Genomic DNA, 23,737 nt, shown 5'->3' on the forward strand with positions numbered 1-23,737 from the left:
AGAACAAATCATAAACCACAGCTCCTCGACAAGGGTTAAAGATCTCTTTTGACTTAATCCATTTATCTTCCTTCGTGTGAAGTTCGAAGCATTTCGTACAGCTTGAAAGTATAGATTGGTGCGATTCAGAGGCTTCCCAGAAAGACGTATTTGTGCCCATATTTGCACGTAAAATCCGAACGGCAACAAACAAATGCTTCCAATAGCTGAGCATTAATTTCCGCTCAATTAAAATGTTTTTCAAAAGGAATTAATCAATTCGCACAATTTTATGGGTGCCAGCTCCAGTTCGTCGTTCAAATTTTGCTTAATACACTGAAGTTCCAAAGAAACTGGTAAACCTGTCTAACGTCGTATAAGGCCCCTGCGACCACGCATGAGTGCCGGAATACGACGTGGCATGGACTCGAAAAAGTCTGAAGTAGTTCTGGAGGGAATGGACACCATGAAGACTGTAAGGCTGTCCATAATCCTGAAGAACACGAGGGGCTGGAGGTCTCTTCTGAAAAGCACCTTGCAAGGCATCCCAGATGTGCTCAATAACGTTTGGTAACCAGCGGAAGTGTTTAAACTCAGAAGGGTGTGCCTGGAGCCATATTGTAAAAAATCTGGACCTGTGGAGCGTCGCATTGTCTTGCTGGGATTGCCCATGTCTGTCGGAATGCACAATGGACATGAACGGATGCAGGTGATCAGACAGGATGCTTACTTACGTATCACCTGTCAGTGTCGTATCTAGACGTATCAGGAGTCCCATATTGCTCCAACTGCACACGCCCCGCACCATTACAGAGCGTCCACCAGCTTGAACGGTCTCTTTCTGGCATGCATTGTCCATGGAGTCATGAGGTTGTGTCCATAACCCTACACGTCCATCCGCTCGATACGATTTGAAACGAGACTCGTTCGACCAGATAGCATGTTTCCAGGCTGCAACGATATCTGAGATTTGATGTTTTACCGGATTCCTGATATTCGCGGTATACTCGTGGAATCGTCGTACGGAAAATGCCTACTTCATGGCTATGTCGGAAATGCTGTATCCCATCGCTCGTGTTCCACTTTCAGACTCACTTAAATTTTGATAACCTACCATTTTAGCAGCAGTAACCGATATAACAACTACGCCACACTTGTTGTCTTTTATAGGCGTTGCCAACCGCAGCGCCGTTTCTGCCTATTTACATATCTCTGTATTTGAATACGCATACCTATATCAGTTTCTTTAGCGCTTCAGTGTAATATATGTAAGCAGACTTTCGAATGGATACGCAAGGGGCCACTAGTCCGGGCTAAGCCCAAAAATTCTTTGTGCCCCAGTTCCTAGCTCGAATAGCAACCACACACAATGACCCCACCCCCACCTCCCAACCACGATTCTTCCCATTGTAACGGTTAAGACACTTGATATGTCCGTGTCGATACTCAGGCCAGAGTTTGTCCTCACGGGGTGCTGAGTCCCTGTTTCCAGAACAAGCGGCCGCCTGTGGCGTCGTGAGAAGTTAGGAGCCGGCAGGCGAAAATTTGGTCGCTGTCCGTATGCTGGCAACATGTGATAGCGAATTGGATGATGGTTGTAGCACAGTGTGGTTCCTCCGGTGGTACGAGTTATCCCATATTTCTGAGACGACCTGCCGGTCTGCTGGCGCTCTTCCACTGGCCGACTTTATCCATAAGGATGTCAGTTTGAAAATGGGGAACCTCCTTCAGCAGTCTTGTGTTGGGTTTCTTTGGCACTATAACATCACGTGACTGATTACCTGTGTTTGTAATTCTTAAAACTGTGTTCGATGAGGGCTACTAGACACCGCTGCCAAACTGTTATTCCCGTTCCCGTTAAATGTGCTGCCTTTCCGTAGTCCATTGATTAGCACTTTCGGCATTAGTGTATTTAATCGTACAGCAACTCTCTCCCGTGCGCTGAATGACTATTTCCTTGGGATTGTGGTCATGTTTCAGTTGAAAAGGCAAGCTGCTTATCGATTGCAAATTTAATTGTGCAGCAACTTTGACCCTCGTACTGAGTAACTATGAGCTAACTTGGTTTTGGCAAGATATTCTGATAAAGTACATTTGTTTGCGTCTTTGCCTTCTCAGAATATGATTAACTTAACGGTGATAGATTTTATTTTGCTCCTGTTATGCTCCCTGCCCTGAGGCATGCAAAGGCCATACGTACAAAGCATGAGGGGGGAGGGGTGGGTGGGGTGGACACCTGGGTATCGCTTGTGCGTGCCCGTTGATGGTTTGATATAAGCCTAGATTTATTTATTTATGTTCTGAAATTATTTAACTGAATTCACGTTGTTAACAGCTTTCTTGACCATGAAACATTGATTTGGCGATTAAGCTTTTTCTTCTCGAATTTTATAAATGATTCTGATTTTGGTGTTTTTGTAAATGTGTTCGCAGCATATGCCAAGAGCTTGGAATTTGCTTAAAGCTGCATTGTTTCAATGGGTTTCAAGTAATTTGTTTGGGTTCTGAAATTTTGTTTAAATTGTTTTTTTTTTCTTTAAAAAGGGTTCTTAAAAATGTTGAAGGTTTTGAAATTTCTGAAAACTTTATTTTATTTAAACAGAATTCTTGGAATTCTGAAGGATGTTTGAAACTTTGAGATTGCATAGTTAAAGGGGTCTTAACAGTTTTCAGCATTTTGAATTTTAAAAGGTGGAAACTTAAAACAATTTATTCTTATGTATTTACTTCACGTATGTGTATCCTGTTTGTAGATATTGCCAAGTGTACTTATTACTGGTATGTGAACGCCGCGTGTTGTGAGAAAGATATGTTGTTAAACGTGTTTCGCTTCTGTTGCGTCAGATCTCTCCACTCCCGGATCCCCATGTCCTGTTATCACATTTGAACACTGGCTTGCACAACTTTGCTTATATTTATCTATAGATATGAAGTACTGATCACTGATCTCAATTTTCTAACAGGATGGAGACAGAATGGTATCTGATACATGAAAGTGTTATCTATCGGCGTCGCTTTAAGGTTTTCTGCATTACTTGCAAGTTATGGATTGGCCACAAAGGAGTGATATTCTAGGAGGATGTGTCCATGGTGTCTTATGTGTCGGCGTGTCTGAACGATATCGTATTGCTTATCAAGTCGCCTCATTTCGAATAAAATACTCTAGGTTTTGCCAGTCCTCTCTTGCATCGTGTGGAGTAAAGCTAGCAACTGCCACAACTGGCATCGCGGTCCACCTAGAAGTGGGCCAGGGCAAGCGACAGCTCCACCGATGAAACTTGGAAGGGTGTTGGTGGATATTTTCTGAGTACTTTGGTTTAAGAGATCGCCTTCGGTGGCTCGTTACAGAGATTGTGATTAATTCGGTTTTTAGCCCCTATTTCTCTTATTTCTGTCCTGTTTCTGAAAATTCCTTCGCAAGAGTGAAAATGCTAGTTACTTACAATCACCAAAACGTGCAAGACGAAATTCAGAGTAATACAATAATCTCAGATGCAAAATTACTGTAAAGAGATTGCCATCGATGTGGTAAGAGCTTACAAGGACAATGTTGTGCAGTTCTATCGTTTTGTTCAGTGAACTTGTACACGACGTGCATAAGTGCGAGCTCTTCATCAGTCGACCTATCCATTCTACTGGGTATAACTGTTAACATACAACTAACACTGCAGGAGAAACAAACCAGAGAGAGAACTAACTGTACTGAACGAAAGTGTGAGGGTGAAGAGCAGAATGGGCATTCTAGCAAACAGAGTAAAGCATGTCATTCTGAACGAAGAGAGGTCTTCAAGCTTAAAAATAACTCTGGGCGTGCCTCAGGGGAGCTGTTATAGGACCGTTACTTATCACGATATACGTACATAAATGACCTAGTAGATAACCTCGGAAATTCCATGAGGCTTTTTGCTGATGATGCTGTTGACGACGCCGTTGCGTACGGAGAAGGCACCACAGTGGGAAATAGCATCGACGTGCAGAAAAACCTGCATATGATCGACATTTAGTGCAGAGAGTGTCAGCTGACCCCTAACATAAACAAATGTAGCTTGCTGCGAAGACATAAACACAAATACTCTCTGTCCTATGATTACAGAATTGCAAAACAATCACTGAAATCAGTGGCGGCCATAAAATACCTAGGACTATACGTGCAGAGCGATGTGAAATGGAACGAACCTATATGATAATGCGGGAGTAATGTTGGTTGGTAGGTTGTTTGGGGAAGGAGACCAGACAGCGTGGTCATCGGTTTCATCGGATTAGGGAAGGATGGGGAAGGAAGTCGGCCGTGCCCTTTCAGAGGAACCATCCCGGCATTTGCCTGGAGTGATTTAGGGAAATCATGGAAAACCTAAATCAGGATAGCCGGACGCGGGATTGAACCGTCGACCTCCCAAACGCGAGTCCAGTGTCTAACCACTGCGCCAGATGATCGACATTTAGTGCAGAGAGTGTCAGCTGACCCCTAACATAAACAAATGTAGCTTGCTGCGAAGACATAAACACAAATACTCTCTGCCCTATGATTACAGAATTGCAAAACAATCACTGAAATCAGTGGCGGCCATAAAATACCTAGGACTATACGTGCAGAGCGATGTGAAATGGAACGAACCTATATGATAATGCGGGAGTAATGTTGGTTGGTAGGTTGTTTGGGGAAGGAGACCAGATAGCGTGGTCATCGGTCTCATCGGATTAGGGAAGGATGGGGAAGGAAGTCGGCCGTGCCCTTTCAGAGGAACCATCCCGGCATTTGCCTGGAGTGATTTAGGGAAATCATGGAAAACCTAAATCAGGATAGCCGGACGCGGAATTGAACCGTCGACCTCCCGAATGCGAGTCCAGTGTCTAACCACTGCGCCACCTCGCTCGGTTCGGGAGTAAGGCCGTTGCCAGACTGAGACCCATTGGATGAATCTTCAGGAAATGTAGTCCATCAATAAAGGAAGTGGCTCACAAAACAATCGTTCTAACTTAAACTAACTTACGTTAAGAAATTCAGGCACACTCGTGCCAGAGAGAGGAATCGAACCTCCGAGCCGCACGAACCGTGGCAAGGCGCTTCAGACAGCGCGGCTACCCCTCACGGCTGGGCATTAGAAATGAAACGAAATACAATTTTGCTTTAATGAGTCATTGAAAAATACTCAGAAAATATCCCTGAACGATCTCTAAAATTGAGTTGGTAGTGCTAAGGTACAACGGTCTAGGTAAGGCAACAACTGCAGAGAAAGGCAGAAATGACGTATCGATGGGAATGCTCACAGGGCTGCTTTTGGCAACTCCCGCCATGGGAGCGAATGACGTTAGACGCCGCGAGGTGTCGCAATGGGATGTGAGGGGCGACGTTTGAAACTGCCGCTCCCGCCTCGCTGTGGCCATGAAGTCCTCCATTGCTCTCAAACAAAAGCTGATACTTGACGATTACACGTTGACAAAAGGGACAAATGTGGTGCCAGCCCCTCACGCTAGGTATAGGACAATACACTGGATTCAACAATCTATTGGCCAGTCGATTGTTTTTTCGTTCATTCTTCATTTTTCTGGCAACGGCCTTGCCGCAGTTGATACACCGGTTCCCGTCAGATCACCGAAGTTAAGGGCTGTCGGGCGTGGCCGCACTTCGATGGGTGACCATCTGGACCGCCATGCACTGTTGCCATTTTTCGGGGTGCACTCAGCCTCGTGATGCCAACTGAGGAGCTACTCGACCGACTAGCAGCAGCCCCGGTGAAAGAAAACCATCATAACGACTGGGAGAGTGGTGTGCTGACCACATGCCCCTCCTATCCTCATCCTCATCTGAGGATGACACAGCAGTCGCATGGCCCCGATGGGCCACTTGTGGCCCGAAGACAGAGTGCTCATTTTTCCAGACACTTGAAACAATGCGCCGAAACTAGTGTGCTGGGTGAACATTTTTCGTTCAGTCTCCAGTTTTGAGCCGTTTCAGTCAATGTGACACAAACGACTGACACACATCTCTGAGGTCACGTCAGTTACATGAATGTTTTCACTCCTTCTCCGGGTTTGAGCTATTACTCTTACAGGATGTTTCAAAAACGACCGGTATATTTGAAACGGCAATACATACTAAACAAGCAGCGATAGAAATACACCTTTTGTTGCAATATTCTTGGGACCACAGAACATTTTCAGGCAGACAAACTTTCGAAATTACAGTAGTTGCAATTGTCAACAACAGATGGGGCTGCGGTCTGGGAAACTCTATAGTACGATATTTTCCACATATCCACCATGCGTAGCAATAATATGGCGTAGTCTCTGAATGAAATTACCCGAAACCTTTGACAACGTGTCTGGCGGAATGGCTTCACATGCAGATGAGATGTACTGCTTCAGCTGTTCAATTGTTTCTGGATTCTGGCGGTACACCTGGTCGTTCACGTTTCCCCACAGAAAGAAGTCACAGGGGTTCATGTCTGGCGAATATGGAGGCCAATCCACGCCGCCTCCTGTATGTTTCGGATAGCCCAAAGCAATCACACGATCATCGAAATATTCATTCAGGAAATTAAAGACGTCGGCCGTGCGATGTGGCCGGGCACCATCTTGCATAAACCACGAGGTGTTTGCAGTGTCGTCTAAGGCAGTTTGTACCGCCACAAATTCACGAAGATTGTCCAGATAGCGCGATGCAATAATCGTTTCGGATCTGAAAAATGGGCCAATAATTCCTTTGGAAGAAATGGCGGCCCAGACCAGTACTTTTTGAGGATGCAGGGACGATGGGACTGCAACATAGGGCTTTTAGGTTCCCCATATGCGCCAGTTCTCTTTATTGAAGAAGCCGTCCAGGTAAAAATAAGCTTCGTCAGTAAACCAAATGCGGCCCACATGCATATCGCCGTCATCAGTCCTGTGCACTATATCGTTAGCGAATGTCTCTCGTGCAGCAATGGTAGCGGCGCTGAGGGGTTGTTGCGTTTGAATTTTGTATGGATAGAGGTGTAAACTCTGGTGCATGAGGCGATACCTGGACGTTGGCGTCATTTGGACCGCAGCTGCAACACGGTGAACGGAAACCCGAGGCCGCTGTTGGATCACCTGCTGCACTAGCTGCGCGTTGCCCTCTGTGGTTGCCGTATGCGGTCGCCCTACCTTTCCAGCACGTTCATCCGTCACGTTCCCAGCCCATTGAAATTTTTCAAACAGATCCTTTATTGTATCGCTTTTCGGTCCTTTGGTTACCATAAACCTCCGTTGAAAACTTGGTCTTGTCGCAACAACACTGTGTTCTAGGCGGTGGAATTCCAACACCAGAAAAATCCTCTGTTCTAAGGAATAAACCATGTTGTCCACAGCACACTTGCACGTTGTGAACAGCACATGGTTACAGCAGAAAGACGACGTACAGAATGGCGCACCCACAGACTGCGTTGTCTTCTATATCTTTCACATCACTTGCAGCGCCATCTGTTGTTGAAAATTGTAACTACTGTATTTTCGAAAGTTTGTCCGCCTGAAAATGTACTGTTGTCCCAAGCATATTGCAACAAACGGTGTATTTCTATCGCTGCTCGTTTAGTTTTTATTACCGTTTCAAATATACCGGTCATTTTTGAAACACCCTGTACATACTTGAGTATTTCGTCAGAAGAGGTTCAAGAACTAAACTAGTTATAACCAGCTGACTCCTTTGATAAGATAATATTTCCAGTGATAAGATAAAACATCTTAGATATCACGTGACACCTGAGATAATTGTTTGAGGTATATTCAAGGTCACCTCCCTCCCCTGGTGTTTCCCCAGCCTGCCCACACACCAAAGGCAATTGTGTGTGATACATTCAAGAACAGGATGGAACCCCATACTCAGTCCATGATTCCCCAAGCCGTAAGGGCAAATTTGTGTGTTACATTCAAGATCAGTATGCAATCTGATACCCTGGCGATGCTTATTGGACAAGACATAAAAAGTGGGGAAACGAAGCTCACCCTTCCCCCTCCACGCCTCCAACTTCATCCCTTCACTAATGGTAATGTACTGTAATAGCAGGAAACCTCTCACCCTCCTTTCTTTCTCTCTTGTTCAGTTGCATGAACCTCATCTTTTAAGGTCTGTTCACCATATCGAGATGACCACATTTGTTATAATCAACAATAACATATTGGTAATTTCTGTATTATTAGCAACAACTGCCACCTTCTCCCTTTCTAGTTCAGTTGCATGAATCTAGTCATATCGTACTCTGTAGTGTGAGGATCAGGTTCTTTTGTAAGTAACGACATTGATAGAACGAAACAACTTATGGTTTACTGACAATTTTTCCTTTTTGTTAACAGTCTGTACGTACATTTATTATAAACAATTTTTCAAAGTTTTTTCTTAATTTATGCTTCATTTGCAGTTACTTAGTCAAAGCGGTTCTTTAACATTTTTGTGCTTTAAAGATTGCTTGTGTCAATGTACATATACTTTTATAAACTAATACTATTAGGTACATACTGCACTACGAAAATCTGTAAAAATGTCTCAGTCTGAGGAGAAACTTATTAGTTACCTGTGACATCTTCTCTTGCGGCATCTGACGCTGAAAATAATGTTTTTAAGTGCTTATGGTTAATTCTGTTCCCATAAAACCATGATAAAGTAAGAAACCGCCACGAAATTCATTTAGTTTACCATTAAAAGGAGAAGTAGGGCGCAACAGCTTACATTCCCAGGCCATATTTTCAGTGGGCCTCCAACTACAGTCAAGGAGTAGTCACTGTAAAGATGGCTAAGTTTCTGGTACAGTTCACGAAGACTGTCTATGTTAGTATATGTATTCTGGACCTCTCCAGACTTTACATGTAACGAATTCCCTAAGAGTTTTCGAAGCCATAGTTCACTGACCCCAAGTTACTTTATGTGAGTAACGGCAGGTTTGTTTACCGCTGAAAGGTTTGTAGTCCCTACATAATAATTAGATATAAACCCAGTGAATTCAACAGTCTGAATATGCATCAAAAATCCTTACGTAGTAACATCTCAAAACAAACATTATTGGTTTGATGAAAGACAAGGCATATCGATCACAGGTTGTGAAGATTTTGGGGCTCAGACATGAACTGTATGCATACCGTATAGACACAGATCCCACCCAAAGGTGTTTCCTCAAGTGCCCTCATGATTGAAGACTACAAGTAGTGTCTACTCGATGGCGATGGTTCAAATGGCTCTGAGCACTATGGGACTTAACATCTGTCGTCATCAGTCCCCTAGAACTTAGAACTACTTAAAACTAACTAACCTAAGGACATCACACACATCCATGCCCGAGGCAGGATTCGAACCTGCGACCGTATCAGTCGCGTTGTTCCGGACTGAGCGCCTAGAACCGCGAGACCACCGCGGCCGGCGACGGCGATGGCAGTGCTTTGTCTCAACCTCCACAAATACTCTTCCGATTGCGAAGATGAGATCGAAAACCTCCCGTACTCCCGTACTCACACTAATCACCAGAGTGATTCAATTTCTAATAGTGGATGGGAGTTCACAAGTGAGTGCAGTATAGCTGGATGAACCGTTTGTGATAGCTGTGAGTATAAGTTCTGTTATAAAAATATCCTACTTTTTTTTTCAAACAGCTGATGGATTTGAATCTAGCATGCCTGCCTGAGTCAATCTTGAATCTTCATGTGCATGTGTGAATTTTTTCCACCTGTCGGTACCGTCAGTTTCCAGCAAGGAGCAGTTGAGTGAGGGAGTGTGTAGTGTTTATATCGGTTTTTCACTGGAAGTGAAATATCGAACACCTGGAACAACGCTACTGCGTCACATTTTGCATGAAACTGGGTGAGAGCCAGGTGAAAGCCATTCGTAAGATTCAGACGCCTTTCGATGACGATGCTGTGGGCACCACACAGGTTAACAACTGGTTTAAAGACACTTGCACATCGATCGAAAGCGAATCACCCTCCGGTCGGCCATCTACATGCTGAAATGATCAGGTCATAGCCAAAGTGAACGCTATGGTGATGCAGGACCATTGTGTGAGTATCAGACAAATTGTAGAAGAAACGGGCATCGGTACATTCCATTGTGACTGAAGACTTGGCCATTAAGAGAGTGTCTCCGAAATTCGTGCAGAAGATGCTGACGGTGGAGCAAAAGTAACCTCGTGTTGAAGTCTCACAAGACATGCTGTACTCCACAAATAGTAACGCCGACTTCGTGAACACCTCAGTGACTGGTGACACGACCTGTGTATACGGGTACGAACCGATAACCAAATCCCTGTCGTCACAGTGGAAGTATTCGTCTCCGCCAAGACTAAAGAAAAAAGTGAACAGCGACATCAAAGTGATTCTGACTACTTTCTTTCACTCCCACCGTGTGGTACACCATGAGTATGTATCACGGATTCAGTCACCAAAAAATACTTCAAGGAGATCGTCTGTCGCCTACATGACGCTGTGTGGGACAAGATACTGGACTTGTGGTCAACAGGAAATCGACGCATCCATCACGACAATGCTCCAGTACATTCCTCGTATTTGATTCAGACTTTTTTGGCGAAAAACCAGATTCCTGTGCTTCAACAGGCTTACTTTTCTAATATGCCCCTCTGAAACTTCTGGCTGTTCCCTAAACTTAAGAGGTCGTTAAACGGAATGCGGTTTCAGACAAGAGAGAACATTATGGCAGCTGTGACAGGTGAGTTATACTCCATTCCAAAAGAGGGTTTTTCAGCATACTTCCAGCAGTGCCAACACCATCTGTTGAGACACCAAACAAACGTGTGGCTCCTGAAGAGGGCAGCAGCCTTTTCAGTAGTTGCAGGGGCAACAGTCTGGATGATTGACTGATCTGGCCTTGTAACACTAACCAATACGGCCTTGCTGTGCTGGTACTGCGAAAGGCTGAAAACAAGGAGAAACTAGAGCCGTAATTTTTCCCGAGGGAATGCAGCTTTCCTGTATGGTTAAATGATGACGGCGTCCTCTAGGGTAAAATATTACGAAGGGCGGGGACTACTCAGGAGGACGTCGTTATCAGGAGAAAGAAAACTGACGTTCTACGGCTCGAAGCGTGGAATGCAGGCCCCTTAATTGGGCAGATATGTTAGAAAATTTAAAAAGGGAAATCCATAGGTTAACGTTAGAATAGTACGAAGTAGTTAAGTTCGTTGGCAGGAGGAACAAGTCTTCTGGTCAGGTGAATACAGGGTTATAAATACAAAATCAAACAGGGGTAACGCAGGAGTAGGTTTAATAATGAATAAAGAAAGAGGAGTGCGGGTGAGTTACTACAAACAGCAGAGTGAACGCATTATTGTGGCTACGATAGACACGAAAGACACGCCTACAACAACAGTACAAGTTTATATGCCAACTAGCTCTGCAGAGGGCGAAGAGATTGATGAAATGTATGAAGAGATACAAGAAATTATTCAGATAGTGAAGGGAGACGAAAATTTAATAGTCATGGGTGAATTCTGCACAGAGCATAACTTAATCATAGCTAACACTTGTTTCAAGAGTCATGAACGTAGGTTGCATACATGGAAGAGGCCAGGAGATACTGGAAGGTTTCAGATAGATTATATTATAGTAAGACACAGATTTAGGAACCAGGTTTTAAATTGTAAGACATTTCCAGGTGCAGATGTGGACTCTGAACACAATCTATTGCTTATGAACTATAGATCAAAACTGAAGAAACTGCAAAAAGGTGGGAATTCCTGGAGATGGGACCTGGATAAACTGGCAGAACCAAAGGTTGTAGAGAGTTTCAAGGAGAACATTACGTAATGATTGACAGGACTTGGGGAAAGAAATACAGTAGGCGAAGAAGTAGGTTTGAGAGATGAAATAGTGAAGTCAGCAGAGGGTCAAGTAGGTAAAAAGACGAGGGCTAGTAGAAATCCTTGGGTAACAGAAGATGTATTGAATTTAAGTGGTGAAAGGAGAAAATATAAAAATGCAGTAAATGAAGCAGACAAAAAGGAGTACAAAGGTCTCAAAAACGAGATCGACAGGAAGTGCAGGATGGCTAAGCAGGGATGGCCGTGGACAAATGTAAGAATGTACAGGCATATCTCACGAGGGGTAAGATAGATACTGACTACAGGAAAATTAAAGATACCTTTGGAGAAAAGAGAAGCACTTGTATGAATATCGAGAGCTCAGATGGGAACCCAGTTCTAAGCAAAAAAGGGGAGCAGAAAGGTGGAAGGAGAATATAGAGGGTCTATACAAGGGCGATGTGCTTGAGGAAAATATTATGGAAATGGGAGAGGCTGTAGATGAAGATGAAATGGGAGATATGATACTGCCTGAAGAGTTTGACAGAGCACTGAAAGACCTAGGGGAAACAAGGCCCCAGGAGTAGACAACATTACATTAGAACGACTGACAGTCTTGGGAGAGCCAGCCCTAAAAAAGCTATAATATCTGGTGAGCAAGATGTATGAGTCAGGCGAAATACCCTCATTCTTCAAGAAGACTATAATAATTCCAATCACAAAGAAGGCAGGTGCTGACAGATGTGACAATTACTGAACTATCGGTTTAATAAGCTACCGCTACAAAATACTACGTACAGACGAATGGAAAAACTAGTAGAAGCCGACCTCGGGAAAGATTAGTTGGGATTCTGTAGAAATGTTGGAACACGTGGGGCAATACTGACCCTACGACTTATCCTAGAAGACAGTTTAATAAAGATAAACCTAAGTTTCTAGCATTTGTAGACTTAGAGGAAGCTTTTGACAATGTTAACTGGAATACACACTTTCAAATTCTGAAGGTGGCAGGGGTAAAATACAGGGAAGGAAAGGCTATTTACAATTTGTGCAGAAACCAGAGGGCAGTTATAAGAGTCGAGGGGCGTGAAAGGGAAGCAGTGGTTGGGAAGGTTCAAATGCCTCTGAGCACTATGGCACTTAACTACTGAGGTCATCAGTCCCCTACAACTTAGAACTACTTAAACCTAACTAACCTAAGGACATCACACACATAAATGCCCGAGGCAGGATTCGAACCTACGACCGTAGGGTTGGGAAGGAAGTGGGACGGGATTGTAGCCTATCCACGATGTTATTCAGTCTGTATATTGAGCAAGCAGTAAATGCAAACAAAAGAAAAATTTGGAGTAGGAATTAAAATCCATGGATAAGAGATAAAAACTTTGAGGTTCGCCGATAACATTGTAATTCTGTAAGAGACGGCAAAGGACTTGGAAGAAAGCTGAACGTAGTGGACAGTGTCTTGAAAGGAGGATATAAGATGAACGTCAATAAAATCAAAACGTAGATAATGAAATGTAGTCGATTTATGTCGGGTGATGCTGAGGGAGTTAGTTTAGGAAACGAGACACTTAAGTTAATAGATAACTTTTGCTATTTTGGGAGCAAAATAACTGATGATGGTCGAAGCAGAGAGGATATAAAATGTAGACTGGCAATGGTAAGGAAAGCGTTTCAGAAGAAGAGAAATTGGTTAACATCGAGCATAGATTTAAATGTCAGGCAGTCGTTTCTGAAAGTATTTGCATGGAGTGTAGCAACTTATGGAAGTGAAACATGGACGATAAATAGCTTGGACAAGAAAAGAATAGAGGGTTTCGAAATGTGGTGCTTCAGGAGAATGCTGAAGATTAGGTGTGTAGATCACATTGCTAATGAGGAGATATTGAGTAGAACTGGGGAGAAGAGATATTTGTGGCACAACTTGACTAGAAGAACGGATCGGTTGGTAGGACATGTTCTGAGGCATCAAGGGATCACCAGTTGTTGGCACTGGAGGGCAGCGTGGAGGGTAAAAATCGTAGAGGGAGACCAAGAGATGAATACACTAAGCAGATTCAGAAGGATGTAGGTTGCAGTAGGTACTGCAAAATGAAGAAACTTGCACAGGATAGAGTAACATGGAGAGCTGTATGAAAGAGAGAGAGAGAGAGAGAGTCTGAAAACTAATTATGATGCAGACACCCTTAAGACACAACACTGAAATAAATATATGCAATGTAATGATTAACACGGGTATCAACGGTTACTCGAATCAAAGACATGGTTGAAGTGAAATCTTTAATTTATTACAAAATGGTTTGAGATTAAGGATTATTTAAATCTTTCATGAAATCAAGAAAATTGCAACCGAAGAATGTTAACTGTGAGAAGTAGGTGAGTGAATTATCATTTGGCATACTTATTTGGTGGGGATTGGTATTAGTTCATATCGAAATATTTGACTTTGCGATTACAGTGATTTTTTGTCTCACTGGAGAAATGAAGACTATCACGGAACTGAGAATGCACTGACGAACGTGGGAATGTGAACCGGAACATGAATGTAGACTTCTTTTTCACGGGGGTGAAAGATGATAAAGCTCCAAAGTACGCTCATAATTATTGGTGGTGCGATATCAACAGACCGGTTCATCACGGTTGTTGGTAGAACAGTTCTGTGGAGATCTCGAACATTGTACGCAACACTGCTTATGGAATCTGTTGTTCCACTTGATACAAAAGCTGTGCACCATCGATACGTTGAGGACCAAGTCCACAGCTGAAGTCTACACCTACATCATAATCCTCAAGCTACCTAAGAGTGTGTGGGGGTGGGTACTTCTGGTTCACTAACTTATACCCCTATCCTGTTCCATTTGCGAGTGGCGTGTGCTAAGAATTGTTGTCGCTAAGCCTTTACATTGGCTACAATTGCTCGAATTTTCTCGTCGTGGCCATGAGATGTACAAAAGTAATATGTTGACCGACTATTCTCAGAAGCCGGCCGGTGTGGCCGAGCGGTTATAGGCGCTACAGTCTGGAACCGCACGACGGCTACGGTCGCAGGTGTGAATCCTGCCTCGGGCATGAATGTGTGTGATGTCCTTAGGTTAGTTAGAGTTTACTTGCTCTATGTTCTAGGGGACTGATGACCTCAGTAGTTAAGTCCCATAGTGCTCAGAGCCATTTGAACCATTGTCTTCTCAGAAAGTGTTAAGTCAAAATTTCAATTGTTAATCTCTCCATGACGCACAATGCTTCTCGTGTTACGTTTTCGAGTGAATTTTCTTGATAATCTCAGTAACACTCTCGCACCGGTTATAGCCAGGAAAAAATTGACTACACCCTTATTCCCACCAAGAGTCTCGGCAGCCAGTCGTCTTAAACTTATATCATTCCACCAGTGGTGAAATTGGTTCCTTGTACCATAATCTTCCAACTGAAGAGGCGAAATATTAAAAAACAATAATCTAGATTTCTTATCCTATTTTCTAAAAACTTTGTCGTGCGTTTACATCCTCCGAATATCACATCAAATTTTCCATTTGGTGCCCTCTCAGGCAGCAGATAGCCTCACATAACTGGCCATGGGAAAAGCTAATAAAATGGTACGATGCTTTCCATCAACTCTTCCATACCTTGTGAACTTTTAATATGTCAGAGCTGTTTCGATTTTTGTAAGCAGATAGTAGGAGGTGTTTTTCAATGACTGCACTTTTCTCAGCATGGCACTGATGCCTACCTACCATGGATGAATGATTTCAGTTTGGCCATTAAAAGTGTATACGCTCAGGAAACTGCATGAATAGGTTGACTCTAGCCAAGGCGACCTTCCTCAAAAGAACTTGAGGGCTGCTCCTACCTGTCAATCCCTTGCTGGCAGTTCTGCGAAGACCTTGTTCTGTTAGCCCAAAAGGGATCTGTTTCAGCAAGCCACACTTGTGGCTCTCCTGTCCAGTACCCTCGGTGCTTCTCCGTTCTGATGCTCAGACAGAAAAGCTACTGGAATAGCCAGTACTAAGTTAAAAATAAAGACTGTCAGAAAGAGAAAATAAAATCAGCACAAACAACCACTGTCGTCTCATTAATCCACCTAAACATTTTATTTGCGGAGACTGTCTACCTGAACTCACATCCAGTTGGATTAATATATGAATCGAGCGGTTTCCAATTACAAGCCTAGGTTTGCACATGATGATAAAGACATTGGTCTCAAGTACTTGTTGTCTCATTCTTCCTGTTGCGGAAATTCAAGTAATGTTTTGAGCGTTAGATGATGAATTAAGTGGACTGTGATCTAAGACTGTAGACACTGAGATACACTCCTGGATATTGAAATAAGAACACCGTGAATTCATTGTCACAGGAAGGGGAAACTTTATTGACACATTCCTGGGGTCAGATACATCACATGATCACACTGACAGAACCACAGGCACATAGACACAGGCAACAGAGCATGCACAATGTCGGCACTAGTACAGTGTATATCCACCTTTCGCAGCAATGCAGGCTGCTATTCTCCCATGGAGACGATCGTAGAGATGCTGGATGTAGTCCTGTGGAACGGCTTGCCATGCCATTTCCACCTGGCGCCTCAGTTGGACCAGCGTTCGTGCTGGACGTGCAGACCGCGTGAGACGACGCTTCATCCAGTCCCAAACATGCTCAATGGGGGACAGATCCGGAGAGCTTGCTGGCCAGGGTAGTTGACTTACACCTACTAGAGCACGTTGGGTAGCACGGGATACATGCGGACGTGCTTTGTCCTGTTGGAACAGCAAGTTCCCTTGCCGGTCTAGGAATGGTAGAACGATGAGTTCGATGACGGTTTGGATGTACCGTGCACTATTCAGTGTCCCTTGATGATCACCAGAGGTGTACGGCCAGTGTAGGAGATCGCTCCCCACACCATGATGCCGGGTGTTGGCCCTGTGTGCCTTGGTCGTATGCAGTCCTGATTGTGGCGCTCACCTGCACGGCGCCAAACACGCATACGACCATCATTGGCACCAAGGCAGAAGCGACTCTCATCGCTGAAGACGACACGTCTCCATTCGTCCCTCCATTCACCCCTGTCGTGACACCAATAGAGGCGGGCTCCACGATGTTGGAGCGTGAGCGGAAGACGGCCTAACGGTGTGCGGGACCGTAGCCCAGCTTCATGGAGACGGTTGCGAATGGTCCTCGCCGATACCCCAGGAGCAACAGTATCCCTAATTTGCTGGGAAGTGGCGGTGCGGTCCCCTACGGCACTGCGTAGGATCCTACGGTCTTGGCGTGCATCCGTGCGTCGCTGCGGTCCGGTCCCAGGTCGACGGGCACGTGCACCTTCCGCCGACCACTGGCGACAACATCGATGTACTGTGCAGACCTCACGCCCCACGTGTTGAGCAATTCGGCGGTACGTCCACCCGGCCTCCCGCATGCGCACTATACGCCCTCGCTCAAAGTCCGTCAACTGCACATACGGTTCACGTCCACGCTGTCACGGCATGCTACCAGTGTTAAAGACTGCGATGGAGCTCCGTATGCCACGGCAAACTGGCTGACACTGACGGCGGCGGTGCACAAATGCTGCGCAGCTAGCGCCATTCGACGGCCAACACCGCGGTTCCTGGTGTGTCCGCTGTGCCGTGCGTGGGATCATTGCTTGTACAGCCCTCTCGCAATGTCCGGAGCAAGTATGGTGGGTCTGACACACCGGTGTCAATGTGTTCTTTTTTCCATTTCCAGGAGTGTATAAGGCAGTTTTAGTTGGTCCAAGGATTGCACATGGGTAACTGAAATGGTTAAGACGACCATTCACTTTTTGTTAGCAGGAAATCTCGTTTCAAGCCGAAGTCTGTCGCGAATTTTACATTTGACCTTGTTGGGTAGTAGATCTGTAAGTAATACAACTGATGTCAAGAGATTCGCTGTCAGCAAATTAATTTCGAAAAAAGTAGCTATTGTGAAAAAAAGCTTTGACGAATTATTGTAAATATCGCACAAATTCAACAACCTTTGAAAAACTGTTGTTAATTAATGAAACAAAATTATTAACAGAAATAAAAAATTCGTTGCCAATAAACTATGATTTTTTCAGAATGAAATTTTCACTCTGGAGCTGAGTGTTCAATGCAATGGCTGATCAAAACTGTGTGCCAGACCAGAATTCGGAATTGGGACATTTGATTGTCGTAGACACGTGCTCTACTGACTGAGCTAACCAGACACGACTTAAAACCTGACACCACAGCTTTACTTATGAAGTAGCTATCCCCGAAGCTGTGGCTAGGCCATATACCTGCAGGGGCGCTAGTCTTTTGAAGAAGTGTTTCTGTGAGATATGGAAGGTAGGATTGACGTACTGGCGATAGTAAAGCTGTGAGGATGAGTTGTGAAGGTGCTTGAGTACCTCATGGCACTTGCCCGTGAAAAGCAAAGGCCTCAAGTTCGAGCGCTGGGCCAGCACACAGTATTGATCTGAAAGAGAGTTTCGTAAGGTACTTTATTATATCAGTATTATTTTTTACAAAAGAATCTTATGCTTTCACAGCAGAGTGCAAAACGACTAGCCATGGGAATTGACCTACAGAGAGAGAAGGAGAGAAATCATCGCTAATAATACATAAATTAATTTATTCAGTTTTATAATAAGCCTGATGCTCCCTCTGTGGTGAGCAGACGAATGATGAGGTTTATGCAGTTGAAATAGAAAAAAAGGAAGTGGAGAGGGAGGCGGTTCCCATCATTTTAATATATACCGCTTTGTCCAGAGAGAAAAGGAGAGGGGCGCGAGATAGTGACCTTCACTTTCCTACACATTTTGTGTCAAGTTTTGGTCCGAGATACATGGACGGAGTATCGGGTTATTTACTTATCCTGAAAGTAAAACACACTACTCTACAACCATGAGTGATTGCTTGACTGAGTATAGGGTTACGTACTACCTTCAGTGTACCACATGCAGTTGCTTCAGGTGCATGCTAGGATGTCTCCGGAAGACGGGGTGACCTTGAATATACTTCATGCAATTGCCTCAGGTGTAACATGATACCCCAGAAGACTTATCACCTGCTATCTTATCACTGGATTTAACTGGCTATAACTTGTTTGGTCCTCGAATCTGCTCTGCTCGACTGCTTACTAGTTCAGCCTTTTCAGGTACACATGAACCATTACTACGTCATCAAATTTAGATGCAAATATGTCATTCCAAAGAGAGATTAAAAAAACTTCATTCCTAAAGTGAAATGCTTTCTAATTAATTCTATTTATTTACTTAAATACGAATTTTTCTCTCTTGAGGCATGGAATATGAATTTCTGGTTTGTTTTAAAAGTTCAAAGGTCTGTGCTACATTGCAAATTAATGTTTCAATAAATGATCAGTTATTTTCGTTTTAATGTGTTTAAGCTCTGTTTCTCTCATGTCACTAACTTCCACCCGTCACTGACAGTTCTCTTTGAGTAAATGCTGAGGTGAATGAACAGACAGCATAAAGATTACAATATTTTTGCGCTGTCTGGTGAGTTAATCTCTTTTTTAATCATATACTGCCAGTTGTCGGAAGTATTCTTTTCTGAAAGATATTTGCCTGCCTTCGCTAATTTTCTTCGAATTTCTTTAGCAAATAAACATAGTTCCACAATATGAAACAGGTACTGTACGTCGTATGTAGTGTAGAATCTTTTATCTTGAGGATCAGTTTTGTGCAGTTATATGATTTATCATATTCTCACGCTACTGAGAGTTTTTTGGATGGCATTGATGCTCTTAGTGGCCAGGAGTATAACTGATCTGCAGAGGGAGACTGGCCTGTAGGCATTGCATTCGTGAAGCGCACGGTTAATAATTTTCTTTATAGAGCGATGAAACTCTGATAAAAGGTCAAGGAAGCCGTGTGGCAACAACTTGAACAGTTACAAGTAGTTTCAACCAAATATTTTTACCGCATGCAAGAACTCTCGGATGTAAACTGTGGCGTAGTAATTGCGCCAATTGTGCCTCATGGAAAATGGCTCTGGTGGCATCAGCTTTTTATACACACAAACAAAAGCCACATTTAAGTGCCACCCTTATTCCCTTCTCAGAGCACTCAGCCATTCTTACTTAGTTCGTCTGTGGTTTCCCTAAGTCGCATAAGACGAGAGCTAGGATGGTACGCCTGGAGACGAGAAGTCTGGTTTCCATTCCCCCCCAAAACTTGTCAACGATTACGTGTTGCAGGTCTTTGAGACGGTGTATGATGAGGAGCTCTTCCGTAACCTCGTTGCATAACACCCTCCACGCCACACGTGAAGCTACTGCACAGAAACCTAGAAGACCATACCCAGTCCACGAACATTTCTTTACGTCGCAAAGAGCTCTTTTACTGTCTTCCGTTGCATTAACAGCTATCTCGTAAGACGACGTGTTGCAGACAGACTCTTCAACATAAACTTCGTCGTTGTTTGTTAGGATTTGTAATTTCACGTTCTGAGGATGGGAAATACATTGTCTTGTACGGGTTTTGTCTACAAGATGAAGCTTAGTACAGAGTTATGCATTCATGTTACAGCATTCTTGATCAAAACTTACTAATCTGTTTCATCAAAAACTAATTAGTGATTGAACTTGAATAAGCAATGCCTTTGTCTTAAGAATTACTGAGTCAAATGGCGATCCGTGAGTCATGATTGAAATTCGCATTCAACTTGTTTCAAAATTTTTTAACTGAATGTTTTGTGTAATTTTTCAACAAGGTGGAAGGCTTTCAACTTGTACCGGAAATTGATAGGTAGACTTGGCTAACATCTGGCTATATTCAGCGAAGCAACCATTTCACGACAGTATTCCCTTAATACTTAGCTTGTGAATACTGTAGCACTGCATTTCTAGCCCTGTTCTTCTAATAGAAAATACGCATCATTTTACAAGCAATTCGCTGCTACTGTTTCGCTGTGTTTGCACCCAACGATTCCAGGAAAATGTTTCAGTGGGTAAAGGACTAAGAACTTACGGGTACTACTACACACTACGTGACTACAGCTTATGTATATGGACACGAGGCTTCATTGTAGAATATATGTGGAAGTCCATATAAGTATAAACAATGCAGCCTACTGTAAGGATAAATGCCGGAGTGTAATTTCCACTATCCTTTTCACTATCCCCATTCTCACCACCCATGGGATTTCATCATTTTCTGCTCTGTTTGCTATTTTTGACATCTCAGTGGACCACGAAACGAGGACTACATCTTGTTCATAAGATTATCGCTGCTTTCGTTCAGCAGAAAGTCACGTTGTCTCATTGTTTGGAGATCGTCATTCTCGAAGTCACCACACAAGATGTCGGCGTGTTCAAATGAGGGGCCATTTGCTTACTTTCTCATGCACAAAGACAAATATATACTAAATACACAATATGTACGTTAACTCTACTCCTCCACTAACAGTACAATCTGTTAACGAGAAGTGATATGCGAAGTGATTAATGAACCCGATACTGATGATTTCTTCACTGTATCACCACAGCTATACTCATATATAATGGAACGCGATAATGCTTGTTGATCTCGTCTGTAGTCCTTGTCTTCATTACATCCTCTGTGAAAAGTATTAGAATTTTATCACCAGTGAATACAAAACCACGGAACTTTTCTGGCACTGGTAACCCTGTACAGAAAACATACCTATTAATTTAACCTGCGGTTACACTTGATAAAATCTATGGGTGGCAAGCTATTGAGTTTAATGTCTACTGACCATTATATAGTTATAAATGAACAACAGGCTAGTATTAAATATAAGTGAGGAATTGACAGTTTTATTCTACTGCACTATACCGCCATTCTCTTAAGCAATTTAGGGAATGTGCTGAGAGACTAAATCTGGATGCTCTAACGGGATTTTGAAAAGTTATACATTCAACGGTCTTACGCAGGAAACAAGGATATGGACTAATGTAGACACTACAAAGCTTCAGGTATCTGATATCAGAGACAGCTACAAAGCAGTTCCACCATATGTTTTCGCGTACGCAACGTAAGGCTGTAATGCGAACAATAGACAGTCAATGCGATTCATATTAACTTCTCATAACATTAGCAAAATCTTCTTAAGAAAGGCTTCTAGTATTAGCGAAATCCAACTCTCAATTCCAGATTTATTAACAAAACATAAGAAACAAAAATTGGAAACAATGGGCAAAGATATAGGTAATTTAAGTAAAATGAAATAGTTGTTAAAGGAAAAGGTGCCAAAGCTAGAGAAAGAAAAGAACAAAAAATTACAAAATTATTTTCAAATTAGTTATGGCTACTTAAAAATCCGTACATAATTAAGTTAAATAAATTAATTTGTCTTGCAAAGATGTATTATTACAGTGAAAAGTTAGACGGATAGCATAAGTTTGCTACTGTAAGGAATTTAAGCACATAGGTGTAACGAATTCAAATAAAAATCACTATAAAAAACACAAGCAAACAACAATTGTTTGCTATTTATTCCTTAGTGTTGTACAATTGTTTCACATTTTGCTGTTAGGTTTGCACTTGAAAAGTCCACTAGTTTATTGTCATACAAATTGAATTGTTAGTGAAATAACAAGTGTACCGAACCTTATTAGTGGAATTCATTTGAATTAGTACTATTTTTGATATCCTCACTCTTGGAAATTGAAATATACACTTTTGTAGTAGAGGTTCAGTAGTACACATAGCATTGCTTTCATCCAAGGAGTAATTAAATGTTCTTTGTTATCATTATAATTACAATGACCATCAAATCGAAAAAATCCCATTTAGAGAAGTCTTGTTTCCTATTATTAAACACAAATTAATTAATTTATCATTTTCTGTAGTCATTTGATAATTCTCTAACGACAGTGGTACGTATATTCACAGACAACAACAAACACAACATTGAACTTTATCTGCATAGTCTTATTTCAAGAGAATTTTCTCGTACATTTGAATGAAAAACTAGCGTCCATTTTATCTAAAATCAGAGGTCCTCTCTGGCTTTGCTCTGCTCCTGTGATTCTCTGAGAGGCAGTGATCTCCAGAAGTCTACTCGCTCTTGGAAGAGCCCTTTCTTCACCTGCAGTGTCTGGCCTATATCCAGGTATTCCAACAGGTCATCAGAAGTCACCCTTGGCCAATGCACTAGCTCGTCAGTTGGCGTTGGATTTCTGCCAAATATGAAGCAAAACATTCAGTGAATCGCGTGATTTGAAGAAAAGTCAGTAATTCTCAGACGTTTAAGTAAATAGCCAGAAAAAACAGGATCATAAAATAAGAAATAAATACTGATTTTGAAGCTACACCTATGTAACTAAAACTTAATGTAGCAACCAACCAAACTTCAAAGAACTCAGTTTATTGATAGCTCTTTACTCGTATTTGTCGCTGAGACAGTTTGTCGTATTAACCATTGCTAACTAATCACACATACCTACTGTACTCTATGAAAGAAAGTTGAATACATAGAAGAACCCTGGAGATACTGGAAGGTATCAGATAGATTATATAACGATAAGACAGAAGTTTAGGAAACAGGTTTTAAATTGTAAGACATTTCCAGGGGAAGATGTGGACTCTGACCGCAATCTATTGGTTATGAGCTTTAGATTAAAACTGAAGAAACTACAAAAAGGTGCTAATTTAAGGAGATGAGACCTCGATAAACCGACTAAAACAGAGGTTGTACAGAGTTTCAGGGAGAGCATAAGGGAACAATTGACAGGAATGGGGGAAAGAAATACAGTAGAAGAAGAATGGGTAGCTCTGAGGGATGAAGTAGTAAAGGCAGCATAGGATCAAATAGGTAAAAAGGCGAGGGCTAGTAGAAAACCTTGAGTAACAGAAGAGATATTGAATTTAATTGATGAAAGGAGAAAATATAAAAATGCAGTAAATGAAGCAGGAAAAAGGAATACAAACGTCTCAAAAATGAGATCGACAGGAAGTGCAGGATGGCTAAGCAGGGATGTCTAGAGGACAAAGGTAAGGATGTAGCGACTTATCTCACTAGGGGTAAGATAAATAC

General features: G+C 42.7%; 1 protein-coding gene and 1 pseudogene across 4 annotated transcripts in view; both read left to right on the top strand.

Moving 5' to 3' along the window:
* Positions 1-23,737, top strand: part of LOC126355184 (venom carboxylesterase-6-like) — a 345,553-nt gene that overhangs the window by 184,936 nt on the left and 136,880 nt on the right. The window lies entirely within an intron of this gene.
* LOC126356689 (5S ribosomal RNA) lies at positions 5,528-5,644 on the top strand (annotated as a pseudogene).

The sequence above is a fragment of the Schistocerca gregaria genome, chromosome 3 (genome assembly GCF_023897955.1).
Source record: "Schistocerca gregaria isolate iqSchGreg1 chromosome 3, iqSchGreg1.2, whole genome shotgun sequence".
NCBI classification, from domain to species: domain Eukaryota; kingdom Metazoa; phylum Arthropoda; class Insecta; order Orthoptera; family Acrididae; genus Schistocerca; species Schistocerca gregaria.